Source organism: Hyperolius riggenbachi, chromosome 4 (assembly GCF_040937935.1).
Source record: "Hyperolius riggenbachi isolate aHypRig1 chromosome 4, aHypRig1.pri, whole genome shotgun sequence".
NCBI lineage: Eukaryota > Metazoa > Chordata > Amphibia > Anura > Hyperoliidae > Hyperolius > Hyperolius riggenbachi.
In genome coordinates this window covers 259,329,382-259,343,045 of record NC_090649.1, presented here as the reverse complement: position 1 = coordinate 259,343,045, position 13,664 = coordinate 259,329,382, and the positions used below count along the sequence as shown (strand labels likewise).

At 44.4% G+C, this 13,664-nt stretch overlaps 1 protein-coding gene across 1 annotated transcript in view; it reads right to left on the bottom strand.

Annotated features, from left to right (window-relative positions):
• FUT9 (fucosyltransferase 9) overlaps nt 1-12,793 on the bottom strand; it is a 262,837-nt gene extending 250,044 nt beyond the window's left edge. The window contains exon 1 of the mRNA XM_068279403.1: nt 12,731-12,793. The gene's annotated coding sequence lies outside the window, so the exon portion shown is untranslated. The remainder of the gene's footprint in view (nt 1-12,730) is intronic.
• Nucleotides 12,794-13,664: the final 871 nt, after the last annotated feature.

The window sequence follows — 13,664 nt, the reverse complement described above, 5'->3', positions numbered from 1 at the left end:
CAGATGGACCCTTGACCCAATGCTGTGTGCCAGAGATGACACCACTTAACTTTCTACTTCCCGGTACCGTTTGGGTATCGCCTTTTTTGAGAAATAATTGCGGCCTGGTATCTTCCACTGTGGTGTCCCAATGGCCCCAAATTTTTGGAAGGCCTCAGAGTCCACCAGCTGGTGGGATAACAGTTCCGCCAAGCCAGCTGTCAGACGCCGGGCAAGGGGGCCTGGCAGACATTGGCTTCTTCCGCTCAAAGATTTCCCTTACGGACACCTGGCTGCTGCTGTGGGTAGAGGAGCAGGAGCCGCTCAAGGTGAGAGGCGGAGTGGAGGAGGTTGGCTCTGATTGTGAAGGTGCAAGGGAGAAAGCGGCTGAAGAAGATGATGCACCTGAAGGAGGCAGAGGAGAAGGAGGGTGGCTTTGCTTTTGTGTGCTGCTTTTGCTCAGGTGGTCTTCCCATTGCAGTTTGTACCTTTACTACATGTGCCTTTGTAAGGCAGTTGTCCCTACGTGGGTGTTGGCCTTTCCACGGCTCAATTTTTGGTGGCAGAGAGTACAGATGGCATTGCTCTGATCTTTGGCATACACACTAAAAAATGTCCACACCGCTGAGCCACCCTGGGGTGTGGGCACTATGGTAGCGTCAGCAGCTGAAGTTTAAGGGCATGTTGGCTGGCTGTCCATAGGTGGCGATACATGGCGCCGGACACTGCCACCAGCTGTTTCTGATGATAAGCTCCCCCTGCTTCTTTCAACAACTCATCTCCTCCTACTCCTCTCTGACTCCCTGTAACGAATGTGGAATTATCTCCGTGGTCAGTGCACAACATGTGCGCTGACACTGCGGATACCCTCCACAAGCATTTAAATAAGGGAACCCAGCTTTGGTGCAAATGCACTTGTAGAGAGGAATTCCAACCGGCAGATAGAGCTGTGGAGTGCAGAGGAATAAACCCTCTGCACAACCACAGATGCCAGGTGGAGATTGTACGAAGTGAAGCAATAAAGGGCAAGATAGCCTCTCTCGAGAGAGTGAGCACAGAGACAGAATGTATGTATGTCCACCAATCTAGTTGCCACCCGGCGACGGTTGACATACAACAGCGAAGACCAAAGTGAGAAAGCAATCGCAAGCCTGGCGATTGCTAATAGAGACACAAAGACTGAGTAAAAACAGATCATAGAATGAATAAAGACAGAACCGGTTAACAGACTGCAATCCAACACAAAGGAACTAACTGGGCTAGCTAAACGCGGCCACCACACGTTAAGCGCAATAGCGACAAAGCGTACCAACCCTAGCTAACTATTGAACACATAAAATAACGACAAACAAATAACGCGAACGCTTGCTAATCGGTTGCCTCAACCCAGACAACAGCAAGCGTTGGTGCTAGACAAGACACACAGAAGGAGTAACCAGTAGCAACCGCTGCTAAGGTTATACTCCAAGAGTCAAACAAGGGATATCCACCGCCTCTACCGCTAGGGCAAATGCGATCCAAACAAACAGAGCGATTCACTATCAGCCGCCGTTGGAGAAAGTGCAATCGCAACAGATAAGACAAGACAAAAGCAGGCCATGCAAATAATTAACAATCTGACTGCACTAGAAGGAATGCTAGTGCACTCCCAAGGATAACTACTCTAAAACAATATTAGCAAACAGTCAGCAGAGGGGCTGAAACCGAAAGTAAGTCCAGCAGAACCAAACTTTTATGACCAGCAGGGAATTCTGGGAGGAAATGGCATTTATACTGCAAGCCTTCAAAAGAGGCAGAGCTATCAATAACCAGATGAGTAAATGCAAATCCCTCCCCAGAACAGCAAGTCTGAAACTTGCAGAGTGAAAACAGGTCTCCTTTCCAGGGACCTGCAGCATGCAGACCTGAAAAATGGTCAGAAAGCTGCCTGCCTGTGCAGACAGCAGAGCAGATCATTACACTCCCCCTCTGAACTGTGCCCCTGTTCATCTCCTCTATTGGGAACCCACGTGGCATCCGTATCATCATAATCATCATAATCATCCTCCCCAGCTTCGCTTGTATCAAACACCTTCAAAACTGCACCAACAGCAGGTACTTCATCATCCTCCTCCTCACACGTTACGTCCATAGTATCTCCTAACTCAGACATATGAGGTGGTGTATCTTTCTTAGCGCCTTCATCTTGTTGTAACAATAATAGCTGTGAATCAGTGATTTCCCCACCAAATAACTCCTGCGAGGTGTCAAATATAGTGGATGTGGTACTTGGAGTAGCGCTGGTGGCTGCGGAAGATGAGGTGTTCTATGTTAAATTGTCAACCACGTCCTGACAATCTTGGGAGTTGATGGGACGTGCCTTCTTCTGAGCACTGTACTTTGGCCTAGGGCCGCACGAAATCACGTCAGCACGACCTCAAACAGACCTGCCGGGTGGCCTGCCTCTGGGTCTGCCTCTGCCTGTTGTTTTGTCCATATCAGGGGGGATGAAGTGAAAGGTATGCACTGACTTGACTAATACAATGTGCAGTCACACAGGTGCAGTGAAAGGTATGCAGTGACTGGTATTACAATACAATGTGCAGCTGTCACACAGGTGCAGTTAACAGGTGTGCACGGACTGGTATACTAAACAGCGTGCGGTCACACAGGTACCGTGAACAGGTGCAGTGGCTGGTGGTATATTACACTGTTTGCGCTCACGTAGGTGCACTGAACAGGTTACAGGTATGCACAGCAGTGATTGGTATTACAAAGGTGCAGCTGTCACACACAAGTACAGAGAACAGGTGCAGTGGCTGGTGGTATATTACACTTTTGTTCAAAACACAGCAAGCAATGGGCAGTGCTCACAGGCTGCAAGTGAAGTGAAAGCCCCAGAGATATGCCCAGCCCCTTGGGGCTAAATACACACCTTGAATACAAATCAGATGCCAATTATGTGCTAACACTAATCTAAATTCTAAAATTTGAATGCAAGATGACACCCCTGGAGGCAGCTAGCCTTAAGTATACTTAAGTTTTGTACAGCAGAAGGAAATGGTAGTGCTTCCAAACACACGCTGCACCTGAATTGATTACCTGCACAAGTATGCAGAGCTCGAATAACGGGCAGATTACACACCTTGCATTCAAAACAGGTACAGTAAAGGGGGGCGTTAGCTTCAGCATAAGTTGTGCACAAATTATCCCTAATAGACTCTCCTACGGCGGTGACGTGCCCCCACAGGAGAGGTATATTACACTGCTTGTGGTCACATAGGTGCACTGAACAGGTTACCGGTATGCACAGCAGTGATTGGTATTACAAATCTGCAGCTGTCACACACAGGTACCGTGAACAGGTGCAGTGACTGGTGATATATTATACTGCTTGCGCTCACGTAGGTGCACTGAACAGGTTACAGGTATGCACTGCAGTGATTGGTATTACAAATGTGCAGCTGTCACACACGCACACAGGTACAGTGAACAGGTGCAATGATGACTGGTGGTATTAACAATCCGTGCGCTCACGTAGGTAAGTAGGTAGGTGCAGTGATTGGGATTACAAGTGTGCAGCTGCCTGTCACACACACAGGTAGTCACTGAATGTGCTGGGCCTGGCAGTGGCACAGTAGGAATTACCACCAAGGGGCCAAAGGCCAGCTGCGACTGACTGACAGGGCTGTATATAATGCAAGTGGGCCACACACAAAAAAAAATAGATCACAAGAACAAGATTAGCTCTCAAAAGAGCTGTTGAGGGGTGTTTTTTTAGCAATAAGAATCAGCAAGAAGAAAGCCAACAAGCCTACAAGAGCCTAACTAAGCTTTCCCTATAGCTCTCTCTGCAGCAGCTCTCCCTTCTCTAATGACTGCAGGCACACGAGTGAGTGAAATGCCTGACGCTGCCTGCCTTTTATAAGGGGGGGGGGGGGCTCCAGGAGGGAGTGTAGCCTGATTGGCTACAATGTGCTTGCTGACTGTGATGTAGAGGGTCAAAGTTGACGCTAATGATGTAGCATAGGGGGCGGACCAAACTTCCGAAAAAAGGTCACGGTTCTCCGCAATCGTGAACCATGGAAGTTCGCCAGTTCCCGTTCGCCATCTCTAGTCTTTATACAGAATAAAAGCCTTACTGAGAATCCCCTATGGAGAGATGGACTAGTCCAAAACCTGTCGGCAATGTCAGATTTCTACTACTTACTGTTAAAGTGAACCTCCGGACTAAAAATCAACTCAGCAGCACTGAAAAGGCCTGGTGTTTCTTTAACAGTTTCACAGCATCAGAACTTTGTTTCTCTTATACAAGCCTCATTTTTAGCTGCACAGAAGAAAACTGCCCGGGCATTTCTCCCCTGATGCTGTGCAAAGCATGATGGGATTTCTGATGTTGTTGTTCTCTTTCTGCTGTTTTGGTGCAAATTTTTTTTTTTACATTTTGAATTTGACATTTGAAGCCTAGCGTTTGCAGCTGGGAGGGGTTATCGGGTCACAGGACAGTTGGAACTGTGTTTCCTGCTCCCTGGCACAACCTTTCAACCAAAAAGATGGCTGCCACCATGACAAAGATGGCAGCCCCCATGAATCACAAACATTTGCCTGTTCTGTTAAAACAGGGTGGGTAAGAGATTATATTACCTATCTATTTTAATTAACATAACTAATGTAACTTGATGACAGTATGTTTGTCTAGGCTGAAGTTCCCCTTTAAGTGACAGCAACATAGGAAAAAAGTCATTTATTGCTTTTTTTACTCTGAAAGAAATGTAATTCTAGCTTGTACATGTACACATGTATTTTAAATTTTACAATTTCCACAATAGTGGTCCTTTAAGTGCTAGTGATTTGAAGAGCTCTTGCTAATGCAATGCTATGGGGGATTTTTAGAAAATCACATGGTTTCAGTGAGAACACACACATAGGATAACATTAGCATGAGCTTTTCAAATCACAACGCGCTTAGAAAAGCTCTTGTGGTGTGAACCAGCCCAAACAGACAACTGGGCTCCCAGCCTGAGAACCTGGACAGCACAGTGAGATCAGGACCCAGGAGTAGCAGCTGGGACAGGCAGCACATGTGCCCCTGTGAGTCTCTGTTGTTTGCATAGTGACTTGCTACGAGTGTAGCAGCAGGCAGGGGTGCTGCTAACGTTTCTATGGCCCCAAGCGGCACATAATTTGTGCCCCCCCCCCCTTCCTCATGATAGACTTCTCCCATTATAATAGGAAGCCAAGTTCCACCCCAAAAAGGTAATCCTCCAGTATAGGTAGATAGCCAAAGGTGCACCTCCCCAGTATAGGTAGCCCCCCTGTATAGATAGCCACCCCCAGTATAGGTAGACAAAAGTGACCCCCCCCCCCCTTCCTCGTGTAGGGCATCGTTGTCAGCGGGTGTATGTAGCATTATTCTGGCTCCCCAACACTCACACACCTGTAGATCGTCATATAACCAAAAAGAGCAGAGCAGCACAAAGTAACTGTGTGGCACACACTTCAAATACAGGAAATGAGCAATGACATCACTTCCACATCTGAAGTGAACTCTGTGGTCACTGCGCCGCTCTACCCTCTGGACACATTGGCTATCATTCATAAAAGCAGTGCGGTAAAAGCTCTTACTCATATTTACCTCCATAAAGTGACAGTCTGATACTTTGCTATTATACTGGTATTCCTTATACCTCTGCAACACATCTACAAGAGACCTCTGCCAACGTTTTAGACTCACAATTATATATCTGTCACTGATGAACCCTGTTTTTTGATTTGTATAATGACCTGTTTAAATTGCTTTCTATGCTTGTTCATACAAAAACTAAAATAAAAAATTAGTGTTACAAAAAAAAAAAGCAGTGCGGTGAAAAAAAAAAAATCTGTGCTGGAAAATACCGCATTCGGTAGTTTACACTTCTGTATGCTCAGTCATAAAAATGTTTACAGTTGCGATACAAGTTCGGTATTTTCCCCTGACTAGGCAGGCGGTAGGCTGGCGGTATGTTTGTGTAACATGAGAAGCTGCCGAGTTGATACATTTTCTCCTCCAGAGACAGCGTTACTACAGAAGAGGCAGCCCCAGCATCCATTTACACGTGCATTTTTTTTAAAACGGCTTCTCCTTGCCTGAATCTGACAGAGTCTGTCTATTAGTCTTTCTAAACAATCTATTTAATTGCCACAACTTAGAGTAAGTTTAAAAAAATGTTACACATGCAGGCTTTCTGATGTGAAATATATCTGAAAATAGGTACCCAAGGGGTTAAAAAAGACAGCCTTGATATTCTGGAATTATTTTTTTGCTCAGCTCTCGCTGCAGCTGCTGCTGGGAGGTCTGTCTAATTAGCTTAGCTGTTCTCTGCATGGTTATCGCTACTTCAAAGGAAGCGGTAATCTCCGTGCTGACACCGCTTGCTCTAATCTTTATGAATTGATTTATGGTGACATTTGTTAACATAATCACCGCACAAGGCGGTAATTTATCGCTCTGCTCAGGAATGTCAGCTTTTCATGCGGAAACAGCCTTTATGAATAAACACTTTGCTAAGTGGTCGGTAAAGTCAGCTGTTTTCAGCATTTCCGCGTGCGGGAATGCTTTATGAATGATAGCCCTTGTCACTGATCTGAGGTCTGTGTGTAAGTGATGAGGGATGGCCGTTAAAGACACAGACAGGGTGTCATGGGGGCCGTTACTTTGGGTTTGCCTGGTCCTAGCTGCACCCCTAGCAGCAGGTCGGTGTTCTTATGAGGGCTCTGTCACTTGTGGAAATCATCTTCTAAAGCTCTTAAAGTAAAATGTGAGAATTCTGTACATTCTTTGTATCATCAGATACTTTGGGTCCCCTTTCTGTTTCTTCCTGCCCTGCTGCCACTGTAGCATGATTTTTTTTTCCAACTCTGCACGCCCTCTTTCTGCACACTTCCATATGGCTGTGTGTAGCAACCACCACCGGGAGCATACGTGCTCACGATTTATTTCCCAACTGCACAAGACTAGTACAAAGCTCTCAGCCATGTCTGCTGTGTGGACAATACATACTCCCTGCTTCAGCTGGAACCAGATGGTGTTGTAACCGGGTGAGGGGGGGGGGGGGGGGGGTTGGTGGAGTAGTCAGTCATAAGTCTCCAAATGTCTGATGATGTAAAGAAGAAACCGGTATCCACAAAAAGGTATCCAAAACTTGTAGATTTTTGTTTGCTTATTGTATGTTTTTAGCCACATTTGTGACTGTCTGGGCCCAGAATCTAGTGTGAGTACAGGTGCCCCTAAAAGTCATTTAAAGATCAGTCACATCTAGCTTTATGGATAGCTTACCTTACCTACCAGAAACCATTCCATTATGTGGCATGTGGGCCCCTATCCCTATAGGAACAGTGCGCTTCGCTATATGTATACCAGAACAATACCTCTGTACAGCGCACATTTCTTGAGGTGCTACTCGCAGGATCAAGTTCCATCCTGACTGGAAACACAAACAGAATGTGTGTAGGCATGTTAGCAAAAGGTATATGGAGGCTGACAGAAGGCTCTGTCTCCAAAGGTTTTGAGGTGGACTCTGGGTGAACTTTGGGGATGATCGAGTTATTAGAACATTTTGATCTAAGATTGTGGGGGTGTGATGCAGTTGCAACAAGTCTTTCAGGTATCCAGGGCCAGATTGTGCAAGGATTTGAATGTCAATAAGCCAATGTTAAACAGGATTCTCCATTTTATGGGCAGCCAGTGAAGTGAATAAATGGTTGGTGTTATGTGGCAATGGCGGGGTTGGCTAGTTAACAGCCTTGCAGCAGCATTCTGTACTAATTGCAGTTGATGCAGGTCATTGTTTGGGAGGTCTGTTTAGAGAACATTGCAGTAGTCCAGGCATGATGTGATGAAGGCATGAACTAGGGTTGGAAGATCCGTTGGAGGTATGAGGTGTTTAATCCTTGCAATGTTCCTTAGGTGAAAGAAGGACTGTTTCACAGCAGCTGTGATTCAATTCTTGAAGCTTAAATCCCCATTCATTAAGTGGTGCTGGCTGAGTCTGGAGCTGCTTTGCTGTCAAGCACTGACCTCCGATAACAAGAACCTCAGTTTTTTCAGCATTTAGTTTTAGCCAGTTATTATTCAGCTAAGCATGTGTTTATTTGTGGAGTAGGGTCTGTGATGCCATGTTTGAATGATAAATATAGCTGGGTGTCATCAGCAAGCATAGCAATGATGTCAGGCCAAGTTTTTGAATGATTTTTCCAAGTGGCAGCATGTATATTATAAACAGAAAAGGGGATAATATCGCACCCTGGGGTACACCATATTTTAGTGGTACAAGGTTAGAGAGGAAGGGCCCCAATGCTACCCTTTGTGTTCTGCCAGCCCTGAAGGAGTAGCACCACTGGAGAACTAAGCCATCTACAGTATGCCATAGTACTCTTGTAGCCCGTTAAGCAAGATTTCATGAGAGATCAAGCAGTATCAGGAAAGAACATTGGCCTCTGTCTCTTGCCATGAGCAGATCGTTGCAGATATGGGCGAGGGCTGTTTCACAGCGCTGTGATGTTTTCTGAAGCCAGATTGAAGAGGTCAAGGATGCTGTTTCTTTAGAGTCTGGATTCAAGTTGGAGATAGATAACCTTTTCAATAACTTTCCCTAGAAAAGAGAGTTTGGAGACAGGTCTGTAGCTGTTTAGAGCATCTGAATCTAAGGATGTTTTTGAGTAGTGGCCTGACGATTGCTTCTCTCAGACAGGTGGGTAACCTCCCTTCTTGTAAGGAACAGTTTACTATTTTGTGGAATGCTGGCTCGGTGCATTTCAACATGAACTTAGTTGGGCCAGGGTCCAGATTGCAGGTAGTCTGGTGAAGGTTTAAGAGGGTATCCAAGATATCTTCTTCAGTAGTTACCTATAATAATATAATAAATATCTAGTTCAGATCATGGTGGTAGGCTATTTTTGCATCCATATGGATCTGCATAGGTTTTCGGTTCTGTGAATTGAATGGCAGATCATATGGAGGAGACTGTGAGCAGAAAATGGGCAAATTTCTCACACAGGTCCTGTGAAGGTCTGATGCTGGATTTCCGGCAAGATGGGTTGCGACTTGTCAACTGTGCAGAAAAGCTGGGCAGGTCTGTTCGCGTTTTTCAGGTGAGTAGTTAGGGAACATTGACATCAGAGGACTGATGTTTGGGCCACTGTTTTACCCCAATCAGGTACCATTGTTTTTTTTCTTTCATTTCATGAGTCCACACTCTCTTTAACCACTTCACCACTGAGGGGTTTTACCCCCTGACCACCAGAGCAATTTTCACCTTTCAGCGCTCCTTCCATTCATTCGTCTATAACTTTATCATTACTTATCGCAATGAAATGAACTATATCTTGTTTTTTCCGCCACTAATTAGGCTTTCTTTAGGTGGGACATTATGCCAAGAATTATTTTTTTCTAAATGTGTTTTAATGGGAAAATAGGAAAAATGTGGGGGAAAAAAAAATTATTTTTCAGTTTTCGGCCATTATAGTTTTTAAATAATGCATGCTACTGTAATTAAAACCCATGAAATTTATGTGCCCTTTTGTCCCGGTTATAAAACCGTTTAAATTATGTCCCTATCACAATGTTTGGCGCCAATATTTCATTTGGAAATAAAGGTGCATTTTTTTCAGTTTTGCGTCCATCCCTAATTACAAGCCCATAGTTTATAAAGTAACAGTGTTATACCCTCTTGACTTAAATATTTAAAAAGTTCAGTCCCTAAGGTAACTAATTATGTATTTTTTTTAATTGTAAATTTTTGAATTTTTTTTTAATTACAAAAAAAAAAAAAAATGGGGAGTGTGGGAGGTAATGAGTTAATTTTTTGTGTAAAAGTCATTTATTTGTATGTGAAAAATGTGTAGGGTGTAGTTTACTATTTGGCCACAAGATGGCCACAGTAACTTTTTGCTTTATTGCGACCTCCAAGCCTCCTTCCGGAAGCTTGGAGGAAGAATAAGGAGGCTGGACACGTGAGTTTCTTCTCACAATGATCGCGCTGCCCATAGGAGAGCAGCGGGTCATTGTGGGGCTTAGATCAACGAACGGGAATGGATTTTCCCGTTCATTGATCTCCGGGCGAGCGGGCGGCGGCGGTTTTACTAGCGGCGGGCGGCGTGTTTACGAGCGGGAGCGCGGACAGCGTCGGGAACGCGGAAAGTACGTGTTTCTCCGTCCCTGGTTTTTAAAGGATGGAAAAAGGGGCGGAGAAATACGTACGCGCGGGGGTAAAGTGGTTAAGGACCATGGGCTCGAGGCCTAAGTTGTGGTCTTTCAGTCCATCAAGATTGGGGTTGCTCTGAAGGTGTTGGGGTGATAAACCTTTCAAGGAACGACATTTTATTAGTTCCTTTTAACCTCTAGCCAACCGCATCACGCCGATAGGTGTGGCTGAGGCGGCAGCCTCAGGATCACCTGACGCCGTTAGGTCCTGCGTGTTTTGAAAGAGATTGCGCGTGCTGATGCACGTGCATCCCTACTTGAATGATGGAGCTCCGCTCCGCCATCAGCCTGGGGGAGACAGAAGTGATCGGCTGTCATAGGGTGAAGCCTATGACAGCTGATCACAGAGATTGGCTGGTGGGTGGGAGGGAGGGCAGGCCTAGGGAAAAAAATAAACAAAAAAAGAAAACACTTATTAGAAAAATAATAACATACCGGTAAATATTTGTGGAAAAAAACATTGGGGGAGCAATCAGACTTGGGAAAAAATAAAAAAAGGGAAACATTTATTAGAAAAATAATAGCATAAACATTTGTGAAAAAAAATAAACATTTGGGGAGCGATCAGTCCCCACCAACAGAGAGATCTGTTGGTAGGGAGAAAGGGGGAGGGGAAGAATCACTTGTGTGCTGACATGTACGGCCCTGCAGTGAGGCCTTAAAGCTGCAGCGGCCTATTAAGTGTAAAATGGCCTGGTCTTCACTCTTCAGGAGGGTTTAACACTGCGGTCCTCAAGTGGTTAGTTAGTGATTTATAGCTGGTACTGAGAAGGAGAAGTGGATGGTGTATATAGCACTGAAATCTTCTGCAGCACTTTACTGAGTACATAGTCATATCACTGACTCTCCCCAGAGTACTCACAGTATTTCTTGCCTGCAAAAAAAGGCTAGAAATGGCGCTGCCCCCAATGTGGGCAAACGTGGACGCATGCACCTGGGAGGCTCACTGGTCTGCTACCCAAAGCCCTCCCCACTACCAGCTTGGTATCTTTGCAGCATATTTGTGCAGGCATGCCCTCCACACAATGATCGAGATATATTTAGCAATTAATCATTTCTGCCAAGCAGTGCTAACTGAACATCTTGGTGGAGAAAACATTACCCTCACAAAAAATAGAATGGTTTGTGATTACAGGAGTCACGGTACCCACACTAGTTTTCGTTTAGATGCCAACTACGTCTACTGGTGCTGCCAGCTTGTGCCGTACACAATGCAAAAAGTTAAGTCTATGCAGACATCATGTAGGTAATTGTGTAAGTCATTAAATAAACTGCTGGGAGTACCATTGTTTTATTTTAAAGTACATTTTTTGTTCAGGGTTTTCATAAGGTTACATACCAGTAAGGAGGGGGTTGAGTCCTAGACAAGGAAGATTAAAGTTTGGCTTCAGGAATAAATGTAGCCATCAGAAATGGTATAGGACGTTGTGCTTGGTTGCAGCTGAAGAACTCCTCTGTAAGAGCTAATTCATGAAACTGTTGCCAAGGGGTCACCATATCTACAGGAGACATTTAATGTGTGTATGCATCTTTATTAAACATGCATACACATGCTCTATTGGTGTTTCCATTCAGGATGGAGCTTGATCCTGTGAGTAGCACCTCAAGAAATCAGCACTGTAAAGAGGCATTGTTCTGGTGTACAATAGCAAAGCACACTGTTCCTATAGGGATAGGGGACCCCATGGTGCATAATGGAATGGCTTCTGGCAGGTAAGGTAAGCTATCCATAAAGCGCGATGTGACGTATCTTTAAATGACTTCGAGGGGCACCTGTACTCACTCTAGATTCTGGTCCGAGACAGCCACAAATGCGGCTTAAAATATACCATAAAAAAACAAAGATCTACAAGTTTTGGATACATTTTTTTATGGATACCTGTTTCTTCTTTACATCATCAGACATTTGGAGACTTGTGACTGACTCTTAATCAGGGATCAACAATTAATTCATCAACTGCAGTTGGCATGAGTGTATCATGCTGAATGCCCCTTTTTTGGAGAAAAAAAATCCTTAAACACGAGTATATAAAATATTATTTGTTTGAACTTGGTGTCAATTATCTTGAGTGCTGGTACCGATATTGTAGAGGAGAATACAAGTTCTGTTTAGAATAAAATAAATACCACACATTAATATGTTCATCTGAGGAAAAAATTATTATTATTATTTATAAAGCTTTGACATCTTCCGCAGCACTTTACAGAGTATATATGGTCTTGTCACTAACTGGCTTTTAGATGAGCTTACAATTAATTAAGGGGAAGTGAATTACTGTATTTTTTGGAGTATATATGTGTGTGTGTGTGTGTGTGTGTGTGTGTGTGTGTGTGTGTATGTGTGTGTGTGTGTGTGTGTGTGTGTGTGTGTGTGTGCGCAGGCGCGCGCACATGCACACACACACACACACGTACACACTGTAAGCAAGAAAGCTGTTGCTTATTCCAACAACCCTTTTTAACCGCAAATGCTTAAAGTGTACCAGAGTAAAGAGTACCAGAGACAGCAGCTTTGAAATATTTTTCACTTACCCGAGGTTTCCTCAAGCCCCATACACACGTATAAGTCCCTCGCTGTCCTCCCATGGTCCTCCGTTTAGCAGCAATCAGCCCCAGTAATTGGCTCAGCCGCACCAGTCGTGCGTAACTGTTAGTCTAGTCTTATGTAATGTTTATTTTAATTGTATGTGTCTCTCTGCAGGGAAAATCTTTGTGAGGAGATCTGCAACTATATTCTCAGCTGGATAATGCTATAAGTTGAGCTGTGTTTGCTTTATATTGCTCAACTTTGTTATCAGTTTTTAACTTCACTTTAGAAATCCACTCACAGCCAACATACTTCCCCCCAGCTAATGGTTCTGTGAGCATCTGGGTAGGCAATTATGGAGCTACCGGTATTTCATTTTCTCTCCAGCAGCTCATATCCATTTATTGGTTTCCCCTTTTCGGTGTTGAGATATGTCTTCCCAATATGTACGATCACATATTCAGACTATTTGTGGATGAAGGCTAGTAGGTGGTTTGTCTTTGTCCTCACTTAGTGAATGTCATAGTTTCGTAAGTAAGGAGCTTTATCCCCGCCACAGAGCAGAGCAGTCTGTGACAAAGCATCTCATGCGAAACAATTTTTGACCGGGGGTCTCTGTGGGATCGGTGATGTACTTTTACATGTGCAAAACTGCAATGCTGTCTTATGTCTTCACTAATCACTTCCATTAAATGGATGTCGTCAGTAGCTGGTGCCCATGTAAGTGTGTACTTGGTGTCTAAGAATAGTTTGGTGTAGGGATTTACCATCTGTGGTGTATAATTTAGTAGAACCCTCAACCATCTGTTCTGGAGATGTAGATATTACCTGCTCAGTATTCTTCTCTTTTAGAGCTGGTTTCCACTAGGAGCCACGACAGTTTTCGATTTGGCCACGGCTCACATTGTGCTGCAAAGACTTAGCCTGAATCACCAAGCT